General features: G+C 43.8%; 1 pseudogene; it reads left to right on the top strand.

Annotated features, from left to right (window-relative positions):
• Window positions 1-3,869: 3,869 nt before the first annotated feature.
• Window positions 3,870-4,738, top strand: LOC147431892 (uncharacterized; annotated as a pseudogene).
• The last annotated feature ends 5,886 nt before the right edge of the window (window positions 4,739-10,624 follow it).

Below are 10,624 nucleotides of genomic sequence, written 5' to 3'. Positions count from 1 at the left end.
TAGAGACACGAATGAGAGCACTAGCAACCTGGATTACTGTGGTGTGGTGTCAGATATCCTGAAAGTAAGCTTCATGCGGTTTGAGATGTTTTTGTTGGATGTGAAGTGGTTCAAGGTGATTACTTCTGGTCGCAATGCAATGGTACGCAGAGATGGAAACAAACTTGTGCAAATAGATTCTACAAAGATTTGGACAAATGCGAGCGACACATTTGCTCTCCCCGAACACTGCGAGCAAGTGGTCTTTGTACCGGACCCTCGAGAGCGACAATGGTGGTTTGTGGTTCAGGTTGCTCCAAGAAATAAACAAGTATTTGAAGGGCAAGATCTCCTGGAGGAAAGTCAATCAGACGACGTCCATACTACTATGACATTAGATGAGATGGACGAAGGTATGGCAGAGGAAGCTGATAGATATACGAGGGATGACGCAGACGAGCCAGAATTGACACTTGTAGATGAAGATGCAATGGATGAAGACAATCTGCCAGAATGAGTTGGGGCAGAGTTATGTTTGCAATTGGAGATAGACGATGATACGGTGCAAGATCTTATCGATGATGCCTCACTCGTCAAGGCCTAGGCCTGTAAGTGTTTGTGTGAAGACTTTGATTTAAAATTAAGCTTAAAGTTAATTTAAACAACTGTGTTCTGACGCTTTATTTTACTTTCTTTGTGCAGGACTTTAGTATGGCAAACGAGATTCCAGATCCCGCTTCCATGAGTGCAGATGCACTCATGGGCCTCGTTACACGGATGACGCCTGCTCAGATGGCAGAGGCTTCTGAGTACTGGGTAGCAAGAGGCATGGGTACTACGCCTCCGGGCTTCACACCCGAGGGTCCGACGCCTAGGGGGGGACGCCTACGGGGTTCAGGACGCCTATGGGTACGACGCCTTCTTCTCCCATCACGGTCGCTTCGACACCTAGGGGTGGGGCAGAGGTGGGTACGTCCTCATCTCCGCAGCACAGGCACACTCGCCGATCTCGACGATCGTCAGGTGGAGGTGGTGGTTGCTGTGGAGGGTCCACAGATGCTTCGACCCCTCCTCGCTCACTACCCCCGTCCTACCTAGGCACACCTCTCGACACACCTCTTGGCACACCTCGGACACCTTGGGGGGCACACGATCCTAGTGCCTCCAAGCTCTATATTGTACGGGGAGATGGTTTTGTTGACATGGATAGAGTCGGGATTGAGATGCGACAGCGGATTCACCAACTCGTGGAGCTGCAATTTTCGACCAGCATTCTGACGTCTTGGGATCAACAAGAAAAGACAAAAGTCACTTACATAGTGGAGACCATCCTGAGAGAGTACCAGCCTGCTCCGAGTTCTTCCGTTGTTCCGGCGCGGTGGATCAAGGGTGTTGCACGGGACACCCTGAAACATCGACAAGATGCAGCTCGGAAGGCTTTCAGGAACGGCTCGTCGAAGCCTTCGGGCATCCCACACGAGACGTGGCTGCAGATCAAGGAGGATGATCAGACAGCGGCCATGCGGTTCAGATAGCAGCGTGAGGCCGCGTAGGTACGACAGATGACTAGGGGGACATCTCATCTTGGCAACGGAGGCTTCGACACCTTTCGCTATGAGTTTGTGAGTTTCTAATCCAATCTTAACTATGGCGGTTTTTAAAACGCGATGAATCATGTATTCTTATTACTTTGATTTTTGTATAAACGCAGAATCTTGCGATGCATCAAGCTCCGACACGCGAGGAGGAGTCAGATGGATATCGCAGAGGTATCTATGAAGTACTGAATGATCTTGAAGCTTCAGAAGAGCCTGTAGACTGGGAGGCCTTACAGTCTCGCTGATCGCTTGAGGTGAGACGTTAATATGTGTGAGTTGATTTAATTAAGTCAGTATATGTAAAGTAATATCAATACTAATTTTGTGAGTTTTCCTATGTGCAGGTTGCGACGCGTAGTCATTAGTGGACCAGATTTCATATATATGCTTTGTGAGACACACACACACTTCTGTGTCTCTTTTTTGTACAAACAGTTAGTGTTCAGACAGTTATTGTTTCCCTTATGGTTATGATTATTGTCATTGTCATTGTATAGACAGTTATTGTTTCTCTTTCTGGTTATGCTTATGGTTATTGTTAATTTTGTTTATGGTTATGGTTATCTGCATTATGATTTTGATCAAAGTGGTTATAGCCGGTTATGGTTTTAAGTTATGGTTATGCTTTTAAGTTATGGTTATGGTTCGTTATGGTTATGCTTTTTAGTTGGTACGGTTGTCTTTCATTGGCCTTAAATCTCATGTGAGATCCTACATGGATAGCATGTAGGAGGCGCATACATGATATGGTTTTTTTTTAAAAAGTTTATGTAAAAACAAAGGGAACTTTGCCGAAATTTCTGCGCGCGGGAGCATGGTTGATATTTTGGTGCTGCTCGCTTTCTTGGGCAGAGGGTAGGAAGTCTGGCTGTGGCTGTTTACATCTTTTAACTGGGCACAGGTCAGGCTACCTGCCCTCTGCCCAAGAAATTTTTTTTCTGCTATGGTCGTCGCTATGTGCGTGGCAATCTGCGTCGCTATATGCGTGGCAATCTGCGTCTCTATACGCGTCTATACCTGCGTCGCAAATAGCGACTAGTTTCACAGCGACACGCATAGCGACGGGCTGCGTCGATATCTGCGTCGATAACACCTTTTTTTGTTGTAGTGATATATAGCTTGGCATACTTTATAGCATAGCTTTTGACAAACCTAGATACTCATGACCCTCAAAACAAGAAGTTTCTACTTAGGCAAGTGGGTGGAAGCAAAAGTTTAAGGGAGGCTTGTGGAGGGAAAGGTGGAGCCTTCATCCCACATGTCTCATTCACCCCTTGGAGGAGTAAGGTATATATATAGCCTCAAGCATAACTACTATCAAAAGACCAAAACCAATATCATGCTCGAGCTTGAGGACGAGGACGTGGGTTTTTTTTTCACAATTTTTTTCCAAAAACAAAAACAATTCCTCTTCCCCTTTGGTTTGTGTTTGCATGTTTTTAATATAAATAAAGATTTTTCTTTTTTAGATTTAAAAAAAATAATTATGGATGACTGTGCATGTGTACACAAACAAAATAGAACAAACCAAAAAGCATAACAAGAAACAGAATAGCCGATAGTAACCTACAACTAGACATATAGATTTGCATACATAAACAACATACTAACACTTTCTAGCACACACACACACACACACACCTTCCTTCCATTCTTGAGTGAAACTCAAATAGCAAAAATAGGCGAAACCTGGAGCTTGACACTTGGTAGTTCCTTGGCAACAGTACCAAAAGGTTGCAAGTACACAACCATGGTGCCCGTAAGCTCAGACAGATAGCAATGGTGTGTCACTCACCACCCTATGTTGCTGCCGCATGATCCTCATGCCATGAAGAAGAAGAAGGTGTGCTTTGCCTTCTCAACCGCCCCACGATTGCCCCCCTCTCTCTCTCTCTCTCTCTCTCTCTCTCTCTCTCTCTCTCTCTCTCTCTCTCTCTCTCTCTCTCTCTCTCTCTCTCTCTCTCTCTCTCTCTCTCTCTCAACAGAGACCCGCCTCTTCCTTCCCCTTGTCGGCCTCCCTAGGGCAAGGGTGGTCCTGCGGGAGAGCCCCTCACACCCACAGTTCTGCCCCCGCCTCTATCTGCCAAGCAAACCCCGAACCCTGTTGATCTGAGCATTCTCGCCTACATCTGCAAATAGCAGGTCTGCGCATCCACCATCGTGCATTTTGCAGCAGGTCTGCACATCCCCGCCTTTGTGGATCTGCATGCGTTTTGTAGCAGATCTGCACATCTGCAGCAGCAGGCCGGTCTGCGTCCCCGCCTCCTTCAAAATACACAAGAACCCCTTCCCATGGGGAAGGCAGAACCTCAAGTGAAAAACTCCGCTACAATGAAACGTGGAGGTTCTCTCTCCTCGATCAGGCAGACGTGTCTTTTTGTGCCCACCCCACGGGTGGATCTCATGGATCGACTCCACTCCCAATTTGAGAGCTCAAGGATGAAAACATAGAACTCAAGGTGCGTCTTGTAGTCCTTGAGACACGACTCTCCTCCTTGGAGTCTCAAAAACAAGATGATAGTGAGCACCTTCTTGCCAAAGCAAAGGAGATTGAGCACACCCTCACCACAAACATGGCCAACCTTGCCACCCAAGTTCAAAAAGCAACCATTGCGATGTCTTCTAAAGTAGAAGAGTGCATGCAAGGACGTCACCAACGGGAAGGACTAGAACTATCTATTCAAATTGGTGGCTTGTCGTCTACTTGGTGGGGAGAGAGCGACGACTGCATCTCAACAGCTCAACACTAGTGAAGCTCAACCAAGCCATCCACCCAACCGAGTTTGATCCCAACACAATAAAAAAGGTTCACCACGACAACCGCACCAATCACGGCATTTTGGTCTTCAAGACTAAAGAGGCACGCATCGCACTTCCACGACAAGCACGACTTCTCAAGGGCACCAAAGTATGGATAAGCGAGGCCTTGACCCCGATCCAGACCCCGGCCCAACTCAAAGTCAAGAAACAAGAGCTCCAAAAATTTTGAGAAGCATGAGAAGAAGATAAATGGGCTATCTACCAAGGCGGTAAAGCCATCATCGAGGAATTTTGGACTCCAAAAACTTCCAAGCCACCTTCCCCTTCTTCCCCTCATAAGTGACATCCGTCACAATTTTGTTGTCTCCGCATTAGTCATGATTTTTCATGTAATCCTCTAGTAAGAGGTTAGACCATGTATGTTTTTTGGTCCCATACGTCATATCTGACCTCCGAGGACGCTAATGGAATCTCTCTCTCTCTCTCTCTCTCTCTCATGCACTCACACTCTCTCTCAGCCATGAGCACATGATGAAGAAGGAGATGGACCAAGAGCAATCTGTGTATTGCACATATGAGAATGAGAGAGTTTTAGGTTTACAATAGCTTATCTATAGGTACGTCCCTTTCACACATGGGTGTCTCCACTTGGCTGGTCAAAAAATATAAACCTAATTTGGTGAGGTTTATGGTGTGCCTCTCATCGGTGATCACTCAATCACTGCATCTATGATACCGACAAGCCTGGCCCATGACTCAATATAAGGAAAAATAATAAGAATGTTGTCCTAAGTTAACTAGGAAAAGGAGCTTGTTGCCCATGACTTGATTGAGACAGAAGGAGCTTGTTGCCTTTTCCTAGTCTTTCTCCATTTTTGGGCTGATTTGGATATGTGGAGGCTATGGACCCTCATCTACCACTTCTCTGTCTTTTATACTTGATTACCCCAACCTCTCTTCACCAAGGGGAACCCATTGGAGGTTTAGGATGTGGAGCATTGCTGGATTGTGTTGGTTTTCCAAGATGGAGTTATGATGTCATGTCTTGCTAGATTATTTCAGCTTTCCCAAATGGAATTATGTGGTCTTCTCTTCTCACAAGGTGATTATGCATGTGGATTTTGGATCCAAAAGGGGAACCATTTCTTCTCTAGCCTTCTTCTTCAGGGAGAATTGTTTGGATGTCAATAGATCTTCTTCAACAATTTTGGTGGAGCACGTTTCTATGGCTATGTTTTTTTTTCAAGTAGATGGATTGGTAGATTTGTTGTGCCTTTTGCAAATGCATGTCTTCCTTGGAATAGTCAACGGAGCTATCCATCTGATGGGTGGCAGGTTGATGATTCAGTTCCACTTTATACTAGGTTGTGGATTATGGATGAAAAAGGGGGATTTCTTTCCTTCTAGAAGTAGAGGATGTTCTTTTATTTCTTTTTAATATTTTCCATCTACGGATGGAAGCTCTAGTTCTAGATTTAGTGGACTCTTATTCATCTGGTATGCAATAGACTTGGTGCATGTTCTAGTGCATGTGTTGAAATTGGCTTTGATAGGCAGAGGGGGATTTGTATATCTCCAAAACCACTTCTTGTATGATCATCATACTTCAACTGATGAGGTTTATAGATGGAGCATTTGGTTCTAGATGCTTAGCCAACAATGACAACAGTTCAAGGAGGTTTTTTTGGAGTTTGAACTACTTCTGTCTCCATGTTCTCTTTTCACCAATGGTAGTGTGGCCCTACATATTCGATCAATTTTATACACTTTTGTGCGCTTGTCAGTAACAGTTGTTGGACAGGTTTGCAATCACTTATGGGAGGTATTTTTGATGTCCTATCGTAGATTTGTCATGTTCCTTTGGATGATAGTTTTGCATGTAGTGTCCACATTTGGTGGGCACATTTAGTTCCTACTTCTGTAGTTAACAACTTTTGGATGCTCCTCTTGTACATCCCTTTAGAGACCTCCAACCTAGGGACAATCCATTCCGATCTTTGTGGGCATGCTGTAGTTCCCCTATGTGGTTCTTATATTCTTATCTTTTGTGTTGGTACTATGTTTTGTTTTGGATATTGATTGCACAACACAATATTGGGTATATTCTATTCAGTGCAATTGGAAAGGATCGTTTTGGTAAAGATTCTAAGGAAGCAAGTTACAATCGTGGGAGTATGTGCTTTTCCAAGTATGTATGGAATTTGCTACATTTTATTGGATTCTACCTACAGGTCTGACCTTCACAAATGCAAAGGATTGACAAACATGTGGTTTGATCTCACAGAGTTTGCTTGAGTATCTAGATCATGTTGGACCCCGATGGCTTCTTTGGAAAACATGATCCTCATGTGACAACCTTTCAAGTCTTTAAATTCTTAGCCATTTGAGTTTACCAATGGTGTGATCCTTTTTGGGTCTTGAGTTCTATGAGATTCAAGTTTTGCTATTCAGTTACAGAGGAAGCAATTTTAGTATTCTTTGCCTTAGATTTTGTTCTGGTGGTACTTATTCTCTTTTCCTAGGATTGAGCAAAAAGGGCGGGGGATGGGGGGGGGGGGGGGGGGGGGGGGATTTCTATCTTTTGAGGGGGTCTCTTGGCTTTAGATCTAGAGCTTTTAGTGATAGTGTTTAGTCTATTTTGACATGGGGTTGAGTTAGTTGTTACCTCAAAGCTTCCCCTTTAGAGGGGGCTTCCAAGTTATTATATTCAACTGACTATCGATGCTCCATTCAATGGAGTATCATGCATGGTGTCTTCTAGTCCTTGGTTGCCTTGCCCTCTTCTTGTGGCTTTGGATGGTGTGCTTTAGCCCACAGTGCAATTAGTATCTTTGTGGACATTTTCTTTAGCCACTTTGGTGGATTCTTTGTCTTTTGAATTTGTGGTGTGACAATTTCCCTCTCCAGTGCATTCGAGCAGTAATTTTTGTGTTTTGTCTTCCAAATTGATCATTGGAGCTTATACCCTTCATGACACACCTACTTCTCTTATCCTTAGATTGACATGTAGTTTTGTGCAAGTGGATAATGATCCTTGGACTAGGAACCACTTACATTTAGCTCGAGCATTCTTCAAAGTGAGGAGATGTTTTTCTCAACTCTCCCAAATTTGGTTCTAGGTTCCATAGGTATATTTATTTTCTTTTGGAGTTACCTATCTTGGGTGATCCAACTACGTAGATGGAGACGATTGGAGAGGTATGGCACTTATCCATGGTCCGGATGTTCTCCCTTCAGAGGGGGATATGAAGCCAGCTTAGGAGTTAGTTTCCTAGACTACTTCATTTCAATTCCAATGGTTCCATGTGCAATGAATAGGGTTGACATTCTATTTGGTGTCTTTCTATAGCACCTCATTCAATCGGAAGCTTCAAGCGGGAAGCTATTGCAAGTCAAATCCGGAAATTTGTAGCGGTCGTGGGAGACCTGGTGTTTTTTTCGCCATTGTGGGGTGCGCCATTCGAGGCCGTGGAGAAGCCGAGTGGTGGAGCGGACATGTAGAGTTGAAGGCAAGAATGCAAACTTTCCATGGGACTTTACAGTGAGTCATCCCAGTCTGCAACACAGAGTTTTGTTAGCTTAAATGAGCACTAAAAAGGGGTTTTTTTTGTGGAATGTTGAAAGTTTTTTTGAAGATAAGGTGCAGAGATTGCTTGACCGCCATGTGGATATGCCACTAAACCCACATGGCGTGTGCAAGGAGCCAAAAAGGTGGTCTATATAAGGTGGAATGAAGCCATTCAGTCGCATGTAAAGGAGGGATCTCTCTACGAGCTCACCCACTTCTCTCTTGGCGTGAGTGCTTGATGCTCTACAGTGGTCGGGTGCTGCTATATTGCCGTTTATGGTGGCAGTAGCAGCCATGGTGACTCTGGTGGCGTGCAGTGTTGGCCTGCCTGGTAGCCCTGTTTGCTCTGGTTAGCGCATGGTGACATGGCATATGTTCATATAGGGGCTCGGTTCACATGGGACCGATTCCCCCCCACACCCCCCCACCCTTGTTATTTTTGAGAACAATGTGAGAGGGGCACTAGCAACCTCGCTATAGATCAAGTGAAAAAAGGGATAATAAAGCAATAAAAGAAATCTAAAAAATGGTCAAGCTGAAGGCACCGCCTTCCAAAAAGAAGCATCCAAATGGACCAATAGGAAAGAAGCTACCAAACGGATGAAGGCATCCTCATACAAGGGTTTTTTTTATAGAGTGGAGCCTATGAGAGCCAAGAAAGGGAATTTTTTTTGTAGTGTTGGCCACGGTTTGGCACAAAAAGCCTTGTAAATTGACTTGTTGAGCAAGGAGAACCACCATTGCTATCTCGAGTGTTAATTCCCCCTTCTCCCTATTATGCTGCTCTTGTGCTTGTATCCGCGGTGTCATGTGTGTGTGTAGGCAATTGCGCCCCCTCAACAACCTGTGGCGTCTTGTTGCAAAGAGAGAGAAAGAGAGTTGTGTGTGTGTGGAAGGAAGGAATGATGTAGCCCCTCCATGAGTGCCACCAACACAAGAGGCACCTTCACTAGAAGTAACCATGGAGGAGTCTACAATAGGGAAGAAGAAGGAGCCAACAAAAGGTAAGCCAAAAGGACCAGCTTACAAACTACAATCTGGCATTGAGCTTGCTACAAACTTGAAGAAAGTTCTAGAGGAGAGGATTTTGAATAGCAAGGTTGAGTTTACCTTGGGGGATGTGCTTGGCATAGCCAAGCGTGAATTCAACAAGGAAATTATTGACATCATCAAGAGAGAGGCAAGCACTTGGAGAGGCTATTTGTTCGCAAGCTGAAGGCGATACTGTGAAGACACAAGGAGTATAGGTGCAAGCCAAAGAAGGTGATGAAGCTATAGTAGGATGCTACCAGTCTTCTTGGAATGTAAGACAAGTAAAATTTGCTAATGATGGGGAAGAAGCTCAAAGAGTTCCTAGGAGCCACTATTCTAGAAGCCATTGGGCACGAGCTACTACAAAGACATTGGTCAAGGTAGGTGATCTTGAAGAACCATTTGTTGCCTTAATTGACCATGGGTCTGAAATAAATATAATGTCAAAAAGCCTTTACAACAAATGTAAATGTCCAATGGACACATAACATGGTTGGATGGTCAACGTGGCAAATAGCTCATCATGTGAATTGTATGCAGCATGTCCAAGTGTGAAGGTGACAATAGGTGATGTAAAGGTTGAACAAAATTTCTTTATATAGGCACATCCTCATATCATCTTATCCTTGGACAACCTTACATTGTGGGAGCTCGAATGGAAACAAAGGTAATGGATGATTGTTCAGCTTATGCTAGGATACGAAGCAAAGATGGTAAAAGTGTTGTTCAGTTTCTCACAGTTTGTGTAAACCATGAAAGAAATCGTGACAACCTTAGAGAGCATCCTCTACCAAAGGTGAGTAAAGAGTTTCATGATCATAGGGAAATGATGGGTTTTGGCCAAGTACCATTGTAAAGTGGGATTGCAGTGGTACAAAAGGAAAAAGGTTATCGCCTGATCCAAAAATGGTTGAAACTTTTTCTACAAGATCCTTGGTAACAAGGAATGGATCAGTATGTTTTACAAAACTTGAAGATTTGAAGAGATGTGAAAAGAAATATGTACATAATGTACAAATATGCATGAAAGAGAGTGGGTTGTTAGAGCCTATTGAAAATGTTTTGGGTTTGTGTGAGCAAGTTTCTTTTGTAGATACTATGGGTGAACTTGATGTTGTAATGGAGTCTAGTTTGCATCTTGGGAATGAAGTTGTGGAAGTATGCTTTTTGGAGATGTATCAAGTCATAGAAGCCTTTAAAGAAAACCAATGTTTCAAGAAAACAATTAGCCCAGAAGTCCATGTTGACAGTAAATACAAGAGTGTAGCAAAGAAGGTGAAACCAGTAGCTTCACCCCTACCACCCAACAAGAGGGAAAAGATTGAGCAAGCTTCTTTGCAACCAAGTTTGAGTAATCCTAAACAGATTGGGCACACCTTCACAAAGGAGTCTTTTCAAGAGTTGCAGATTGGTTGTGACAAGTTTCTAACACAGGAGGAGACAAAGTGCTTCAAAGAAATGCTTTCAAAGCATGGTAAGGATTTTGCATTTGAGCCACATGAGATAGGATGTGTTGATACTTTTATTGTAGCTCCTATGGTAATTTTTACGGTACTTCATGTACCATGGAATCTATGACCTATTCCGGTTCCAAAGGCTCATTTGCCAAAGTTAGTAGCGTTATTGAATGAAAAGATCAAAATCAGGATTTTGGAACCTTTTTGTGCTCCATACTCAAATAGGTGGT

This window comes from Adiantum capillus-veneris, chromosome 21, assembly GCF_014529385.1.
Source record: "Adiantum capillus-veneris isolate H3 chromosome 21, ASM1452938v2, whole genome shotgun sequence".
NCBI lineage: Eukaryota > Viridiplantae > Streptophyta > Polypodiopsida > Polypodiales > Pteridaceae > Adiantum > Adiantum capillus-veneris.
This window is presented reverse-complemented; position numbering and strand designations above follow the sequence as displayed.